The 20,613-nt window shown below is 36.4% G+C and overlaps 1 non-coding gene across 1 annotated transcript; it reads right to left on the bottom strand.

Moving 5' to 3' along the window:
• Window positions 1-6,896: 6,896 nt before the first annotated feature.
• On the bottom strand, window positions 6,897-7,002 carry LOC125080243 (U6 spliceosomal RNA). Its single transcript, XR_007121272.1, has one exon. It is a non-coding gene; the product is annotated as a U6 spliceosomal RNA (small nuclear RNA).
• Between the last annotated feature and the right edge of the window lie 13,611 nt (window positions 7,003-20,613).

Raw genomic sequence — 20,613 nt, 5'->3', positions numbered from 1 at the left:
CTATATCTCCCATTAGTCTATAACATCCTTCAGGGAAATGACTAGAATTTTGTACCATCATCACCATTATAACCACCACATACCCATCCCAATATGGCCTCACACTGTGTCTAGTCCATAACAGATGCTTGTTCCAAATTAGATGCAGTGAACAAACTGGTGAATGTTCAACAAAGAATTCAAAAGAAGAGATATCTTTGTGGACCTTAGACTTCAAATTTCACCCCCATGCATCATCTAGTTTGGCTTAGGTCAATGCCAGCTGTGACTTCCTCCAGATATATGGCTTAGTACACTTCTAAAATGGACCCTGAACCCTTCTACATGTACAATGGATAGATAAAAGCAACCATCTCCAACTCAAGTCAGCCCAGCCAGGAAAATCCACTGCCAAAGTCCCAGTGGTTTCCGAAATGTCAATACTATGAAGGTTGACGCTAAGCTCCGCACACCCCCACATTATCAAATGCCCGTTTGCTTCATGTTTTGTCTGGTCTGTCAGCACCATTTACTGCTGAGCAGGTCCCTTATCTTTATTGATCACTTAATTTATCTTTTCTTAACTTCCCTTGCACCGTCTGGTGCCGTGTGTCCGTCTGTTGAGGCTGTCATGACTGGTTTGCTCTTGAAAAATAATAGGGGCAGCAGGTGGTGTGACTAAGTCGCCCCTTCGCAGAATGGGGGACCATTCCCAGTCCCTGTCTCAACCTGCCAGTGTGTCTACACCCTCCCAGCTGTTCCACATTAAAGCAGTCAACTGTGACTTTACAGTCCGAGTTTTACACAACTGTTTTACAAACTGGGAAGAAGGTCTTTTGTCACAAATCCTTTGTCAGGCAGTAGAATGGGGGGAGAGAAAGCCAGTTCTGAGACTTGGTGCATTTTAATGATTATGCAGATAGATGCATACTCCTTTGCTTTGGTAAAAAGGGGTGTGGGCTGGGGGTTGGAGGCTGGCTGGGAGGAGAGAGCAAACTGACTCCTTGCTCTTGGGACAATTTAGTAAGGGGAGCAACTGCTCTTTCAACACTAGTTTCAGCTTCAAACACTACTCAGTGAAAACCTTCGTTCCTCTTTTAAAGTGAGAATAAGGGCAATTAGAGCCCTATGTCCCAGGGTCAGTACTCTGGGGGCAAGTGTTTGCAATTGAGAAAACAGCAAGAAAATTATGCCTTTGGGATTTGAAAGCCAAGTGCCTTTATGACTTGGGGCTTGTAATCACATGTGAGAAGCCATGAGACAAAGTGAAAAGAGCAGAGACTTTTGAGTCAGACAGATCCCAGCTCCAAAATTCAGTGATTTTGACATATCTCACTGTTGACAATATGGTATATTTGAATTCCTATTTCTTTTTTTTTTTTTAAGATTTTATTTATTTATTTGACAGAGAGATCACAAGTAGATGGAGAGGCAGAGAGAGAGAGAGAGAGAGAGAAAGAGAGAGAGAAGCAGGCTCCCCGCTGAGCAGAGAGCCCGATGCGGGACTCGATCCCAGGACCCCGAGATCATGACCTGAGCCGAAGGCAGCGGCTCAACCCACTGAGCCACGCAGGTGCCCCTGAATTCCTATTTCTTAATACAGAAAGCTTTGATATGACATTTATCTCTATAACCAGGGGTTGATTAATCAAAACATTTAAATAATGAAAACCCATCTCTCTCTCTCTTCTGCTCTACACACACCCACACACCTACCCCTTCACTTTGATTATAAGCTAAAAGGCAAGGGAAAGACAATGTAAACTTATCATTATGGAAAGAATATATTAGGCTAAGAGTCAAGAAATCTTTCATTCTCTCTTGTCAACACTAACGAGCTGGTTGAGTTTATGCATAGCACTTAAGCACTGCGAGCTTAGTTAGGAATAATCAGAGAAAGATAATTATCATATGGTTTCACTCATATGTGGAATATAAGAAATAATGCAGAGGACAATATGGGCACATAGTGGGAAACTGAGTGGGAAGAAATCAGAGAGGGAGAACAACCATGAGAGACTCTTGACTCTGGAAAACAAACTGAGGATTGTGGTTAGGGAGGCGGTTGGGGGGATGGAGTAACTGGGTGTTGAACATTAAGGAGGACACATGATGTGATGAGAACTGGGTGTTATATGTAACTAATGAATCATTGAACACTATATCAAAAACTAGTGATGTACTATATGTCGTACTATATGTTGGCTAATTGAATTTAAATAATAAAAAAAGGGAACTATCAAATGTAGTTTATTTCTAAGGTGGGTGAATCCAGAAAGTGGATGGTAATGGTAGAATGAGCAGAGAAGAATCATTGTCTTTCTTTTTCCTCATTTATATAGGTTTGCAGAGACAGAATTTCTACTTTCTTCTAGATGTTAGAACAACAGTTAATCCTTCCTCCTAATGACTACTCTCTAAGGTGGGAGAGGGCTAGATTCTCTGCAGTCACTTCTCTCTCCTGGGTGATGTGGGGCACTAAAGGTTGCTGACGCCTGTCCTTTTCTCTTTCTGGTTGGCTGGCCCAGAGGTCACAGGTACTATACTCTCCTTCCAGTCCTCATCTCTTAATCCTTGTGGTGAACAAATCTGGGTTAGAACCCAGGTCCCATCAGCAAAAGCAGAAATACTCAAATGTGACCTGCTGACCCAAACGTTTATGACCAATCCATGATAAGAAATGAAGACACTGTCATTAAGCATTTAGAAATCGGTCAATTCAACCTAAGCATGAAGCAAGTTCATTTTTCATATTAAAAACTAAATATTGATATAGCCAAGAGGAAAATATACAGCATTAAATGTTTATATTGGAAACTAAGTAAGATCTTTAATCAATAATCTAAGATTCCATTTATGAAATTTAAAAGAAGGGATCAAATTAAAACCAAAGCAAGCAAAGGGAGGGACACAATGAAGAGCAGAAATCAATAAAATTAAAAAAATAGAGACAAATCAATAAATTTAAAAGTTATCCCTTGAAAAGATCAATAAAGTTGATAAACTTCTAGCCACGTTGATCAAGGAAAAAAAAGAGGAAAGACACAGATTACCAATATTAGCAATGAAAGAGAGGACATCAATATAAACCCTACACAAACTAAAAGGATAATAAGATAATATTATAAACATCTTTACATCAACGAATTGATAGCTTAGGAGAAATAGACAAATTCCTTGAAAGATATAAAGTAATCAAGAAGAAATAGATAATCTTAATTGTCCTTTATTATTTTCTGAACATTCAGGCATGATACTCTCCAGTTTATATTCTAGACCCTAGATTATATTCTTTTGGTGTCCCCCATAGCTCCTCAGTGTCTTACTCATAGAAGGCACATAGCTATCTGTTTAATGAGTGCCATTTTAAAATTTATTTTTATTTTTTATTTATTTTTCTTAAGTAAGCTCCAAGACCAATATGGGGGTTTGAACTCACAACCCCAAGACCAAGAGTCACATGCTCTACTGCCTGAGCCAGCTTTATTTATTAAAGCAAATGAATTTGTTATCCAAGCTATGCTATAAACAATCTTCAGGCCTAGAATGGGTTCACTGGTGAATTCTACCAAACATTTAAGGAAGACATATGCCAATTTCATACAAACACTTACACAAAATAGAAGGGACAAAAACATTTCCTGAGTCATTTTATGAGGCCAGCACTATCCTGATAGCAAACTCAGAGGAAGACATTATAAGAAAAGAATTTCATGAATACAAACACAGAAATCCTTAACAAAATTTTGTCAGATTGAATCCATCAATATATAAAAGATTATACATCATGATCAAATAGAGTTTATCCCCAAAATGCAAGGTTGATTTAATATTTGAAAGTTAGCCAGTCATGCCAGCGAACTAAAAACAAAATGCTCTGTGCTCATATTATAGGTGCAAAAGAAAAAAAAAGTAGTTGGCATTATATGTTTATTAAAAAAAAAAAAAAGTAGTTGACAAAACACCAACATCCATTCATGTTATCATAACATTTCAGCAAGCTAGGAATAGGAAGGAATTTCCTGAACCTTATAGAGACCATTTATAAAAACTTGTAACTAACATTGTACTTAGTGGTAAGAAAGGGGATAATATTCTCACTAAAATCAAGGAGGCAAGGATGTTTTTGCTCCATTATACTGGAGATTGTAGCCACTGCGAAGATGCAAGAAAAATAAATAAAATAATTGTAAAAGAAGAAATAAAACTCTTTATTTGCAGACAACATGATCATCTAGTAGAAAATCCACATAATCTATTTTTAATGGTCCTAGAAGTAATAAGTAACTTTAGCAAGGTTTAATATGCAAGTCAATTTACAAAAATCAATTATATCTATTTATTAGCAATGGACAATCAAATTAAATTTTTAAATCTCACTTGCGATAGCATCAAAAAACATGAAAAAAAATGAAATAAATCTAAGCAAATATGTGTAAGATTTATGTGGTGATACTATAAAACACTGATAAGAGGAATTAAATACCTACATAAATAGATATACCATATTTATGGATTACAAGACTCAACACCAGGAAGATGTCAGCTCTGCTTAAATTGGTCTATAGATTTAAATAAATCTCAATCAAAATACCAGTAAAATACTTTACATAAAATATAAATCAAAAGCTTATTCTGAAATTAATATAGAAAATCTAATACCTAAAGTAGCCAAAACAACTTTGAAAAAATAGAACGTCAACTGATTTTGAGGAACTCTGTGCACTAAAATATTAAAAATATTAAAAATAGAAATATCATATGACCCAATAATTCCACTATTGAATATTTACCCAAAGAAAATGAAAACACTAATTTGAAAATATAAATGCACCTCTATATTTAATGCAGCATTATATACAATAGCCAAGATATGGAAGCAGACCAAGTGTCCATCAATAGATGAATAGAAAAGGAAAACATGGTTCTTATATAAACAGTGGAATATCATGCAACCATAAAAAAGGATGAGAGCGAGTCATCTGAAATAACATGGATGGACATAAAGGGTATTCTGCTAAGTAAAATAAGTCAGACTGAGAAAGACAAATAACATATGATCCCATTCATAAGTGGGATCTAAAAACAAATAAGCAAATGAATAAACAACAACAACAACAAAAGCAGAATCAGACCTAAATACAAAGAACAATCTGATGGTTATCAGAGGGAGGGGAGTGGGAGAATGAGTAAAATAGGTGAAGGGTAAGGGAGATATAGCTTTCGTGTTATGGAATAAATAAGTCACAGGAATACAAGGTACAATATAAGGAATACAGTCAATGATATTGTAATAAGGATGTAATGGGACAGACGGTAGCTATGCTTGAGATGAACACAACTTAATGTACAAACTTGTTAAATCACTATGTTGTACACCTGAAACTGAAATCGTGTGTCACCTAAACTTAAAAAAAAACTTACTATAATGCTACACTAATAAAGATAGTGAGTCAAGTATAGACATATAGATTAAAACAATAGAGGATCTACAAATTTGCCACAGACATAGTCAACTGATTTTTCACAAAACTGTCCCGGTTATTCAATGGGGAAAGTGTAGTCTTTTCAGTAAATGGTGCTGGAAATAAATCGAACGTTCATATGCCAAAAAAATTAAAATGAAATAAAATCTCAATTTTTAGTCACCACATAAACAAAAGTTAACCCAAAATGGTCACGGATGTAAATGTAAAGACTAAAACTATAAAATCCCTAGAATAAAATATGGGAAAATACCTTTACTATTTTATATCAAGCAAATATTTCTTAAATTTAAGACACAAAAGCCATGAATCATAACAGAAAAAAAAACTGATTAAATGGACTTAATAAAACTTTTAAATTAATATTCTTTAAAAGCCATAACTAGGGGTGCCCGGGTGGCTCAGTGGGTTTAAGCCTCTGCCTTCGGTTCAGGTCATGATCCCAGGGTCCAGGATCAAGCCCTACATCGGGCTCTCTGCTCAGCAGGGAGCCTGCTTCTCCCTCTCTCTCTGCCTGCCTCTCTGCCTACTCGTGATCTCTGTCAAATAAATAAATAAAATCTTAAGAAAAAAATAAAAGCAATTACTAGAAAAATTTAAAAAAATCAAACCACAGAGACAAAATATTTACAAATAATTTGATGAAGGACTTACATTCAGAACATCTAAAAACTCTTTTAACTCTTTATAATAAGAAAAAATTTTTGGTAGCAAACTATTTGAACATACACATCACCAAAGAAGAGATGTGAATGACCAATAAGCACATGGAAACATGCTAACATCATTAGTTACTAAGGAAATGCAAGTTAAAATCACAATGAGATGCCACTTGTTAGAATGGCTTAAAGAAAACAAAGCCAACTGTAGGAAGTGCAGGTGAGGATGTAGAGCAAATGGAACTCTCATACATTGTTGGTGAATATACACAACAGTGTAGTCACTTTGGAAAACAATTTGACAGCTTCATATAAAGGTAAGATTTGTGCTTACCATATGACCCAGTCATTTCACTCCTAGCTATTTACCCAAGAGGAAGGAAGACTCACATACCAATAAAACCTATAGTGACTGGTGCTGGCAACTTCATCCATAGTCACTAAAAATCAGAAATAACCCATATGGTTTATCAACTGGTGAATGGATAAACAAAGTTTGTTAAATTCAACCACTCAACAATTAAAATACTACTCAGCAATGAAAATGAATGAACTACTGATGCATATAATAACATGATGAATCTCAAAAGCGTCATGCTGAATAAAGAAGTCACACAAAAAGGCTCCATGCTGTATGGTTCCATGTATATGACAATTTATTACTTGTTTTATCATTGTTTCTGGAGATTTTCTATTTCTTTCTTGTCTTTGTCACTTTTGGTCTTTCCTTTTCACTCAAAGAGGCCCCCTTAATGTTTATATGACTTTTTGAAACAATATGAAATTCTTTGCATATTTGTGTGTCATTCTTGCTCAGGGGCCAAACTAATTTTTCTGTTTCATTCCAATTTTAGTATATGCACTGCCCAAACAAGCACTATATGATATTTCTTTAAAAGGCAAAACTAGGGGCGCCTGGGTGGCTCAGTGGGTCAAAGCCTCTGCCTTCAGCTCAGGTCATGATCTCAGGGTCCTGGGATCGAGCCCTGCTTCGGGCTCTCTGCTCAACAGGGAGCCTGCTTCCCACTCTCTCTCTGCCTGCCTCTCTGCCTCCTTGTGATCTCTCTCTCCCTGTGAAATAAATAAAATCTTGAAAAAAAAAAAGATACAAATTTCCAGTTATAGAAGGAATAATTCTGGGGATCCAATGACCAGCATAGTGACAAGAGTTAACACTCTCTGTCAGAGACACTCTCTGTCAAATAAATAAAATCTTTAAAAAAAAAAATAAATAAAAGGCAAAACTATAAGCAATGAGGTCAGAGTTGCCAGGAGCTAGCATGAGATAACATTCTGGGGATAATCAGACTATTTTATATCTTGAGTGGTTGGTGAATTTTAAAAATGTTTGAATGTACACACAATTGTACAATTGCATCCTTTACAACTATTAAAATGACATTGAAAGAAATATATATATATATATATTTATAACTCTGTGTGTGTGTGTGTGTGTATACAGAATTTTTTTTCAGAGAGGAAATAGGGGAGGACAAAGAGAGAGGGAGAGAAACTTAAGCAGCCTCCACGTCCATCATGGAGCCTGACACAGGGCTTGGTATCACAACCTTGAAATCATGACCTGAGCTGAAATCAAGTGAGACATTTAACTGCTTGAGCCACAGAGGCACCCTTATTTGGGCATATTTTTAAAAGCGTGATGCAATATACACAAGAGGGTTTATTTTAAAATTTCTAAAATGATTCAACATAAAATAATCTATTTTTTTCATAAAATAATCTATTAACATCCATTCCTGATTTTAAAAAACCTCAATAAACAAAAAAAGTAATAATGTAACTTACTATGTTACATTCCTCAAAAAGTTATGTTACCAAAACATAACTTTATGAGGAATTACCTGTAATTCTCAGCCAAGGTTCTTCTAAGTAATAAAATACCAGAAAAAGAAATGAAATGAAAAATCAGAAAAGTAGAGACAGTTATAATTATTTATAGATTATATAATTTGCCATACAGAAAAACCAAGAAAACAAAGACAAGGAAATGCTGTTACATGTTTCAGCATAGATGAACCTTGACAACACTATGCTAAGTGAAATAAAGCAGTTATGAAAAGATAAAAACTGTGTTCTCCCACTTATATGAAGCATCTAAAGTAGTCAGACCAATTAAAAGAGAAATTACAGATAAAGGGCTAGGAGAGGGAAAAGGGAGTTGGTATTCAGTGGATATAGAGTTTCAGTTTTGCAAGGTGAGAGGTCTATAGATCTTGTTGCACAACAATATACGTATAATTAACACTACTGTATTATACACTAAAATGGTTAAAATTATAAATTTTATCTTATGAGTTTTTTAACCAATATAAAAAGTACTATTGGAACTAATTACACTATTTGTCTATTATTGAACAATAATTTATGAATAGAATGCGATAGAAAAGTAGCAACCAGTTGGAAAATATCATGGAAAAATAGGTGCCAGTAGTAATAACAAAAAGAATGATATAATACCTTGGGTGAAGCAAAACTTGCAGAACCTATTTATTTATTTATTTACTTATTTATTTAAGAGGGAGAGAGAGAGAAAGCACAAGCAGTGGGAGGGGCAGGGGGAAAAGCATGTAGGGCTTGATCCTAGGTCCCTGGGATCATCATCTGAGCCAAAGGCAGACACTTAAGTGAATGAGCCACCTAGGCACCCAAACCTATTTAAAATAACTATAATTTTCTAGATATGTTTAGCAAAATTTTTCTAGATATGTCTCTTTAGGTAAGGGAAATAAAAGCAAAAATAAACTATTTTCAGTTACAACTTTTTTTAAAAAAGATTTTATTTATTTGACAGAGAGAGATCACAAGTAGGCAGAGAGGCAGGCAGAGAGAGAGAGAGAGAGAGAGAGAGGAGGAAGCAGGCTCCCTGCCTAGCAAAGTGCTGGATGCAGGACTAGATCCCAGAATCCTGATATCATGATCCAAGCCGAAGGCAGAGGTTTAACCCACTGAGCCACCCAGGTGCCCCCCTAAAAATAAACTATTTTCAAAATAAAAAGCTACTGCACAGAGAAGAAAACAACAAACAAACTTAAAAGGCAACCAGCTGAATGGGAGAAGATATCTGCAAATGACATATCCAATAAAGGGTTAGTATACAAAACATATAAAGAATTTATATAAATCAACACCCAGAAACAAAGAATCCAATTAAAAAATGGGAAGAAGAAATGAACAGACATTTTTCCAAAGATATGCAGATGGACAAGAGACATATAAAAAGTGGCTTAACATCTCATCAGGGAAATACAAATCAAAACTACAATGAGATATCACATCAAACCTGTCAGAATGACTAAATTCAACAACACAAGAAACAAGAGTTGCTGAGGATGTGGAGAAAAAGGAACCCTCTCACACTGTTGGTGGGAATGCCAACTAGTGCAGTCACTGTGGAAAACAGTATGGAGGTTCCTCAAAAAGTTCAAAAAATAGAACTATCTTATGATCCAGTAATTATGCTACTGGGTATTTACCTACAAAACACAAAAACACTAATTCAAAGGGATATATGCCCCACTGTGTTTATAACAGCATTATTTACAATAGCCAAATTATGGAGGCAGCCCAAGTGTCCATCGATAGATGAATGGATAAAGAAGATGTGATACACACACACACACCACACACATACAGGAATATTACTTAATTATAAAAAAGAATGAACTCCTGACATTTGCAATGACATGGATGGAGCTAGAGAGTGCAATGTTAAGTGAAATAAATCAATCAGAAAAAGACAAATACCACACACTTTCACTCATATGTATAATTTAAGAAACAACAAAAGAACAAAGAGAGACAAACCAAGAAATAAACTCTTAACTATAGAGAACAAACTGATGGTTACCAGACGGGAGGAGGGTACAGAGATGGGTTAAATATGTAATGGGTATTAAGGAGGGCACTTGTCATGAGCATCAGATGTTGTACGTAAGTGATAAATTACTAAATTCTTTACCCGAGACTAATATAACATTGTATGTTAACTATACTGGAATTAAAATACAATAAACAAAACTACAAAACTTTACTGAAGAACATAAATGAAAACTTGAGTAAATGGTGAGACATGGCGTGTCCTTCAATGATAAGGCTGATTATATTAAAGATGCAAATTCTTCTCAGATTAATCTATAATTTAATGAAATTTCAATAAATGTTCCAATTGTATATTTTAAAACTCAAATATAATTTTAAGTATATCCAGAACATTAAGGTCTGAGAATAGTCTAGAACATTTTTTAGAAGTATTATAAACAGTGTAAAGGACACAGAGGTCGTTGTCCTAGATATTAAATATTAGAATATATTAAAAAACAATAGTAATTAAAACAGTGTGGCACTGTGCATTTTCGTTTTCAGAAAAGAAGGAAATTTTTGGAACACAATGATAAGTTCAGAAACACACCTTTGTATATAATGAACTTGATAAGTGATTCAAAATATTGAGGAAAAGATCTAAAGTCCATTATCAATAAGTAGAGGTGGGACAACTGGCTCATCATTTGGGGAAAAAAATGTTAAATCCTTATTCTTTGTGACATATCCAAATAAATTCCAAATGCTCCATTTATTTAAATGTGAAAGATAAATATCCAGCTAATTATAGGGTGGAAGAGGACTTGACAAGGTTCAGTTCTGATATAGATCTATAAGGAAAGGTTGACAAGTTAGAAGAAAGTTAAAACTTCAATGAAGAAAATATTAGGAACATAATGAAAAGAAGCAAATGACAACAGAAAACACATTTGCATTACAGTAGATCATCAAAAGAAAAAGAAACTTCTTACAAATAAATGAGATGAATATTTAACTAGAGATATAGGCCATGGACATAAGGAGAAATCCATAATATAATTCATAGAAATAGGAAATGCACATCAGAAAAAATATCCAACTTCCTAGTAATCAAATAAATCCAACTTAAAATTGGAATTTGGGGGCACCTGGGTGGCTTACTTGATTAAGTGTCCAACTCATGGTTTTGGCTCAGGTCATGATCTCAGAGCCATGAGGTGGAGCCCCACGACGAGCTCTGCAATCAGCATGGAGTCTGCTTGAGATTTTCTCTCCCTCTCTCTCAAGTAAATAAATAAATCCTTTTAAAAAATCTTAAGAGAAAATCGGAATTTGTTTTAATTTTAAAAATATTACCTGCAGATGATGGTAATGATGATGATGAATCATCAAACATCAAACATGATGAAAGATCTTTGTTATGCTGATGGTAGATATGAATTTATACCACTTTATCAGGAAATCTGATAATACCTTCTAAAAATTCAGAAATATTTGTATCTTTTGACTCAGAAATTTCCCTGCAAAAAATTTATATTAAAGAAAACATTAGGGGCACCTATGTGGCTCAGTGGATTAAGCCCCTGCCTTCAGCTCAGGTCATGATCTCAGGGTCCTGGGATCCAGCCCCCATTGGGCTCTCTGCTCAGTGGGGAGCCTGCTTTCCTGTCTCTCTCTGCCTGCCTCTCTGCCTACTTGTGATCTCTCTCTGTCAAATAAATAAATAAATTCTTAAAAAAAAAAAGAAAACATTGTTCAAGAGTGCATTCTGCAAGGATATTCAATAGAACATTGTTCATAAGTATAAAAACTTGGAAACAGCTGAAACAGATTGGTTTTAAAAATGTCTGACTGTACGCAAGATTGCATCCTTTGCAACTATTAACATGACATTGTAGGAAAATATTTAATACCATAGAAAGCTGCTTAAGGAGAAAAGTAGATGCAGTATGATCTCATTTGGTAAATTAAGAAAAAATACTCACAAAGAATGGAATATACAAGTCAAAATGTTAATAATGACTTTTCTCTTTTGTATCCTGTATTATCTAAATTCTCTAAAGTGAAAAATTCAATTTAAAAATGATCCATTGCTTATTTTGTTTATATTGTCCTTATGTTGCAGAGTAAATCTAACCATCTTCATACATACGTGATTCTACATGTCAAGTTTGGGCCATATTTTTATCATATCATATTCCAATTATTTATTTAAATGCCTATCTCTAGCAGACCATGATGTCTTTCAGACTTATTCATCTTCAGTATGTAATATAATATTCCTTACACGTGATGAATAAATATTTAAATTTGAAAAAAAAATGATGCTTCACCAAGTAAGAGATTGGGGAGACAAACACATGTCAAGATGCTCACTTTCAATAGTTAAAGAAATACAAATTAAAACCACAATGAGATACCATTTCATACCCATTAGAATGACTGAAGGTTTTTTTAATGACAATACAGAGTTCTAGTGAGCAATGAACTCTCATATATCACTGGTAGGAGTGCAAAAATGGGAAGCTACTTTGGAAAACTTCGACAGTTTCTTAGAAGGCTAAATACACAACGTGCATAAGACGCAGCAACCCCAGGTATTTACTTAAGAGATATGGAAACATGTGTCTTTCATGCAAATATATATAGCAATTTTATCCATAATTAACCAAAACTAGAGACAACTCAGTGGTCCCTCCACTTGCGCATGGATAAATAAATTGTACTATGTCCCATACAATGGAATACTGCTCAGCAGTGGAAAGGAATAAATAACGGATACAAACAACAACACAGCTGAATCGCAAAAGCAATATGTTAAAGGAAAGAAGCTAGACGTACGTGGCTACATAAGACACGGTTTTATTTATATGTCATTTTGGAAAGGAAATATCAGTGGTTGTCAAGGAGGGAGTGGTGAGGGGGTTTAACTGCAAGGGAACTTTCTGGGATGATGAAATATTCTATACCTTTATTAGTCCCATAACTGTATACCTTTATTCTTATCAGACTGTGCACCTAAAAAAAAAGTGTGAATTCTGCTGTATGTAAATTATACTTCAATAAATTTGACTTATAAAAACTATTCATATACACAATGTGTACTCAAAGTATGCATATAGGCATTAAATGTGGGGAATTGCTCTTTTACTTATCATTTTTATTTTATTATGATTTGGGAGTGGCAAAAAGTCATGAGTGTACTAGTAATTTTATTTACTAATTGCCCAGAGGCACCCTTTTGATGAACTATATATATAGTTTTGTATTTCTTCTACTTCTGTTGTTTAATTACATTAATGGAAACCTAATTTTATACCTAATAAACACCTCAATTTGTGTTTTCTATGTCTTTGCTTTCTTCATTTCATTTGCCTAGTACTCCTTTGCTACTGCATTTGATACATTTAGAGGTCAGTAATAGATTGGGAATAAAAAAAAGAAAAACTGGTTCTTCAGTACAGATAGTTCTAGAAGCACCATTCTGGAGGCAGTGAATGTAGAGCCTTGCCCCCCTCCCTTGTCTGTGTGTGTTGTTTCCCTTGTAACTGGTTTGGATCACTTTCCATCCTGCAGAGCCAATCTCCTCCTTACAAGCAGGTAACAATTTTAGAAATTCCACTGGGTCTCAAGTTCAAGATTATTTTCCAATGCAGCTCTACTGACAATCTATGACTAATTCTCAACTCTTTCTGAAATTGGCATTTGACGATGGAGGGAATGATTGGACACATCAAAACTTTAACATGAAGATCCTTCCAGTTTAAAAACCCTGAGATTCTACCAATCTCCACCAAATAAATAAATTTATTTACTTAAAACAAACAAACCGTGCTCTGGGGTTTTGCCAGTGTCAGTGCATAGAGAAACCTTCTTACCCTAGTTCTTTTCACCATTCCTGGACACTTCCCTTCAATCCAGCCAACGATTACAGATACTTCTTCTTTATCAGGTCCCTACTCATGTAATAAGTTTATAACAGGGAAGATAAACTAAAATCCGTGTCCTCCAAGAATGTGTAGCTTATCTTATGATAAGAATTGTTTTTCAAAACAGTGATTTCAAAGCCAGTAAGGTCAGTAATTATCAAGAAACATTCAGTTGGGTTTTCTTCCTTAGGTAATTAGATAATTAGCTTGATTTTTATAAACTTCCGTTCTCCTATTGTCTTAGGCTTTTGTTTAAAATTGTTTTGTATTTACTTATATACTTAGAGGTTTTTCCGTTGAGGTAATAGACACAGCATTAATTTCCTCTGGTTTGTCGATATGTTCAAGTATTGGAAGATAAGGTGTATACAGAGATCCCCATTTCCAATCTTTTTCTCTGCTGAAACATTAAGGCCAGGACTTTAAGAGATAATGATCTAAATGATTTTTATTTTGAAACTAATTGTTTAAGTCCAACCACCAATTAAAAAAAAACAAACCTTCTTTCTGGAATTTTTTATGAAAAGTTCTGACTTTCCTGATAAGCCCCCTATTTTTGTATATTACAAAATGGGATTTATGTAATTTATCATATTTCCCTTTGGTTTAAGCCAAAGATTATATCTCCAGTTTATAATTACTTAATCCTCCCTTTATATGATTTTTTTTTTTTTAAAAACTGTCTCGCAACTTTATTTAAGCTATCTCAGAACTTCTGTGGAAGATAGCAGGTATACAGCACTCAAAAGTAGAATGATTGAGGGGAGGAGTCAAGATGGCGGAGAAGTAGCAGGCTGAGACTACTTCGGGTAGCGGGAGATCAGCTAAATAGCTTATCTAAAGATTGCAAACACCTACAAATCCAACGGGAGATTGAAGAGAAGAAGAACAGCAATTCCAGAAACAGAAAATCAACCACTTTCTGCAAGGTAGGACTGGCGGAGAAGTGAATCCAAAGCGACGGGAAGATAGACCGCGGGGGGAGGGGCCGGCTCCCGGCGAGCAGCGGAGCAACGGAGCAAAATCAGGACTTTTAAAAGTCTGTTCTGCTGAGGGACATCGCTCCAGAGGCTTAACTGGGGTGAAGCCCAGGCGGGGTAAGCGCGGCCTCAGGTCCCGCAGGATCGCAGAAGGATCGGGGGTGTCCAGTGTCGCAGAGCTTACCGGTATTAGAACGGGGAAGCCGGCTGCAGAGACAGAGCCGAGGAGTGACTCTCAGCTCTGGGTTGCCTTGAACCGGTCGCAGGTTCGGTCAGCTCGGAGCGCGGCCGGAGCCCAGGGTGACGGGAGTCATTTGGCGCTGTTCTCTGAGGGCGCACTGAGGAGTGGGGCCCCGGGCTCTCGGCTCCTCCGGGCCGGAGACCAGGAGGCCGCCATCTTTATTCCCGTCCTCCGGACTCTACGGAAAGCGCTCAGGGAACAAAAGCTCCCCAAAGCGAACCCGAGCGGATGACTCAGCGCGACCCCGGGTAAGGGCGGTGCAACTCCGCCTGGGGCAAAGACGCTTGAGAATCACAACAACAGGCCCCTCCCCCAGAAGATCTATGGGAAACCCAGCCAGGACCAAGTTCACCTACCAAGGAGAACGGCAGAATTCCAGAGGAGAAGAAAGCAAAGCACGGAACTCATGGCTTTCTCCCCATGATTTTTTAGCCTTGCAGTTAATTTAATTTTTTTTTCTTTTTCAATTTTTTTTTCTTTTTCTCTTCTTCTGCTAAATTTTTTTTAACTTTTACCGTTTTCTTTTTTTAACGTTTTTTAAATAGTTTATCTAATATATATATATTTTTTCCTCTTTTTATATTTTTTCTTTATCGGCTTTCTTTTTTTTAATAGTTGTTTTTTTTTTTCTTTCTTTCTGAACCCCTTTTTATCCCTTTTCTCCCCCCTCACAATTCAGGATCTCTTCTGATTTGGCTAAAGCATATTTTCCTGGGGTTGTTGCCACCCTTTTAGTATTTTACTTGCTCCTTCATAAACTCTTATCTGGACAAAATGACAAGGCGGAAAAATTCACAACAAAAAAAAGAACAAGAGGCAATACCAAAGGCTAGGGACCTAATCAATACAGACATTGGTAATATGTCAGATCTAGAGTTCAGAATGATGATTCTCAAGGTTCTAGCCGGGCTTGAAAAAGGAATGGAAGATATTAAAGCAACCCTCTCGGGAGATATAAAAGCCCTTTCTGGAGAAATAAAAGAACTAAAATCTAACCAAGTTGAAATCAAAAAAGCTATTAATGAGGTGCAATCAAAAATGGAGGCTCTCACTGCTAGGATAAATGAGGCAGAAGAAAGAATTAGCGATATAGAAGACCAAATGACAGAGAATAAAGAAGCTGAGCAAAAGAGGGACAAACAGCTACTGGACCACGAGGGAAGAATTCGAGAGATAAGTGACACCATAAGACGAAACAACATTAGAATAATTGGGATTCCAGAAGAAGAGGAAACAGAGAGGGGAGCAGAAGGTATATTGGAGAGAATTATTGGAGAGAATTTCCCCAATATGGCAAAGGGAACAAGCATCAAAATCCAGGAGGTTCAGAGAACCCCCCTCAAAATCAATAAGAATAGGTCTACACCCCGTCACCTAATAGTAAAATTGACAAGTCTTAGTGACAAAGAAAAGATCCTGAAAGCAGCCCGGGAAAAGAAGTCTGTAACGTACAATGGTAAAAATATTAGATTGGCAGCAGACTTATCCACAGAGACCTGGCAGGCCAGAAAGAGCTGGCATGATATATTCAGAGTACTAAATGAGAAAAACATGCAGCCAAGAATACTATATCCAGCTAGGCTATCATTGAAAATAGACGGAGAGATTAAAAGCTTCCAGGACAAACAAAAACTGAAAGAATTTGCAAATACCAAACCAGCTCTACAGGAAATATTGAAAGGGGTCCTCTAAGCAAAGAGAGACCCTCAAAGTAGTAGATCAGAAAGAAACAGAGACAATATACAATAACAGTCACCTTACAGGCAATACAATGGCACTAAATTCATATCTCTCAATACTTACCCTGAATGTTAATGGGCTAAATGCCCCAATCAAAAGACACAGGGTATCAGAATGGATAAAAAAACAAAAACCATCTATATGTTGCCTACAAGAAACTCATCTTACACCCGAAGACACCTCCAGGTTTAAAGTGAGGGGGTGGAAAAGAATTTACCATGCTAATGGACATCAGAAGAAAGCAGGAGTGGCAATCCTTATATCAGATCAATTAGATTTTAAGCCAAAGATTATAATAAGAGATGAGGAAGGACACTATATCATACTCAAAGGAACTGTCCAACAAGAAGATCTAACAATTTTAAATATCGATGCCCCTAACGTGGGAGCAGCCAACTATATAAACCAATTAATAACAAAATCAAAGAAACACATCGACAAGAATACAATAATAGTAGGGGATTTTAATACTCCCCTCACTGAAATGGACAGATCATCCAAGCAAAAGATCAACAAGGAAATCAAGGCCTTAAATGACACACTGGACCAGATGGACATCACAGATATATTCAGAACATTTCATCCCAAAGCAACAGAATACACATTCTTCTCTAGTGCACATGGAACATTCTCCAGAATAGATCACATTCTTGGTCCTAAATCAAGTCTCAACCGGTATCAAAAGATTGGGATCATTCCCTGCATATTTTCAGACCACAATGCTCTAAAGCTAGAACTCAATAACAAGAGGAAATTTGGAAAGAACCCAAATACATGGAGACTAAACAGCATCCTTCTAAAGAATGAATGGGTCAACCAGGAAATCAAAGAAGAATTGAAAAAATTTATGGAAACAAATGATAATGAAAACACAACAGTTCAGAATCTGTGGGACACAACAAAGGCAGTCCTGAGAGGAAAATATATAGCGGTACAAGCCTTTCTCAAGAAACAAGAAAGGTCTCAGGTACACAACCTAACCCTACACCTAAAGGAGCTCGAGAAAGAACAAGAAAGAAACCCTAAACCCAGCAGGAGAAGAGAAATCATAAAGATCAGAGCAGAAATCAATGAAATAGAAACCAAAAAAACAATAGAACAAATCAACAAAACTAGGAGCTGGTTCTTTGAAAGAATTAATAAGATTGATAAACCCCTGGCCAGACTTATCAAAAAGAAAAGAGAGAGGACCCAAATAAATAAAATCATGAATGAAAGAGGAGAGATCACAACGAACACCAAAGAAATACAGACAATTATAAGAACATACTATGAGCAACTCTACGCCAACAAATTTGACAATCTGGAAGAAATGGATGCATTCCTAGAGACATATAAACTACCACAACTGAACCAGGAAGAAATAGAAAGCCTGAACAGACCCATAACCAGTAAGGAGATTGAAACAGTCATCAAAAATCTCCAAACAAACAAAAGCCCAGGGCCAGACGGCTTCCCGGGGGAATTCTACCAAACATTTAAAGAAGAACTAATTCCTATTCTCCTGAAACTGTTCCAAAAAATAGCAATAGAAGGAAAACTTCCAAACTCATTTTATGAGGCCAGCATCACCTTGATCCCAAAACCAGACAAGGATCCCAACAAAAAAGAGAACTACAGACCAATATCCTTGATGAACACAGATGCAAAAATTCTCACCAAAATACTAGCCAATAGGATTCAACAGTACGTTAAAAGGATTATTCACCACGACCAAGTGGGATTTATTCCAGGGCTGCAAGGCTGGTTCAACATCCGCAAATCAATCAATGTGATACAACACATTAATAAAAGAAAGAACAAGAACCATATGATACTCTCAGTAGATGCTGAAAAAGCATTTGACAAAGTACAGCATCCCTTCCTGATCAAAACTCTTCAAAGTGTAGGGATAGAGGGCACATACCTCAATATTATCAAAGCCATCTATGAAAAACCCACCGCAAATATCATTCTCAATGGAGAAAAACTGAAAGCTTTTCCGCTAAGGTCAGGAACACGGCAGGGATGTCCGTTATCACCACTGCTATTCAACATAGTACTAGAAGTCCTAGCCTCAGCAATCAGACAACAAAAGGAAATTATAGGCATCCAAATCGGCAAAGAAGAAGTCAAACTATCACTCTTCGCAGATGATATGATACTCTATGTGGAAAACCCAAAAGACTCCACTCCAAAACTGCTAGAACTTGTACAGGAATTCAGTAAAGTGTCAGGATATAAAATCAATGCACAGAAATCAGTTGCATTTCTCTACACCAACAACAAGACAGAAGAAAGAGAAATTAAGAAAGAGAAATTAAGGAGTCCATCCCATTTACAATTGCACCCAAAACTATAAGATACCTAGGAATAAACCTAACCAAAGAGACTAAGAATCTATACTCAGAAAACTATAAAGTACTCATGAAAGAAATTCAGGAAGACACAAAGAAATGGAAAAATGTTCCATGCTCCTGGATTGGAAGAATAAATATTGTGAAAATGTCTATGCTACCTAAAGCAATCTACACATTTAATGCAATTCCTATCAAAGTACCATCCATTTTTTTCAAAGAAATGGAACAAATAATCCTAAAATTTATATGGAACCAGAAAAGACCTCGAATAGCCAAAGCAATATTGAAAAAGAAAGCCAAAGTTGGTGGCATCACAATTCCGGACTTCAAGCTCTATTACAAAGCTGTCATCATCAAGACAGCATGGTACTGGCACAAAAACAGACACATAGATCAATGGAACAGAATAGAGAGCCCAGAAATGGACCCTCAACTCTATGGTCAACTCATCTTCGACAAAGCAGGAAAGAATGTCCAATGGAACAAAGACAGCCTCTTCAATAAATGGTGTTGGGAAAATTGGACAGCCACATGCAGAAAAATGAAATTGGATCATTTCCTTACACCACACACGAAAATAGACTCAAAATGGATGAAGGATCTCAATGTGAGAAAGGAATCCATCAAAATCCTCGAGGAGAACACAGGCAGCAACCTCTTTGACCTCAGCCGCAGCAACATCTTCCTAGGAACATCACCAAAGGCAAGGGAAGCAAGGGCAAAAATGAACTTTTGGGATTTTATCAAGATCAAAAGCTTTTGCACAGCAAAGGAAACAGTTAAAAAAACCAAAAGACAACTGACAGAATGGGAGAAGATATTTGCAAATGACATATCAGATAAAGGGCTAGTGTCCAAAATCTATAAAGAACTTAGCAAACTCAACACCCAAAGAACAAATAATCCAATCAAGAAATGGGCAGAGGACATGAACAGACATTTCTGCAAAGAAGACATCCAGATGGCCAACAGACACATGAAAAAGTGCTCCATATCACTCGGCATCAGGGAAATACAAATCAAAACCACCATGAGATATCACCTCACACCAGTCAGAATGGCTAAAATTAACAAGTCAGGAAATGACAGATGCTGGCGAGGATGCGGAGAAAGGGGAACCCTCCTACACTGTTGGTGGGAATGCAAGCTGGTGCAACCACTCTGGAAAACAGCATGGAGGTTCCTCAAAATGTTGAAAATAGAACTACCCTATGACCCTGCAATTGCACTGCTGGGTATTTACCCTAAAGATACAAACATAGTGATCCGAAGGGGCACATGCACCCGAATGTTTATAGCAGCAATGTCTACAATAGCCAAACTATGGAAAGAACCTAGATGTCCATCTACAGACGAATGGATAAAGAAGATGTGGTATATATACACAATGGAATACTATGCAGCCATCAAAAGAAATGAAATCTTGCCATTTGCGACGACG

This window comes from Lutra lutra, chromosome 10 (genome assembly GCF_902655055.1).
Source record: "Lutra lutra chromosome 10, mLutLut1.2, whole genome shotgun sequence".
Classification (NCBI taxonomy): Eukaryota; Metazoa; Chordata; class Mammalia; order Carnivora; family Mustelidae; genus Lutra; species Lutra lutra.
This window is presented reverse-complemented; position numbering and strand designations above follow the sequence as displayed.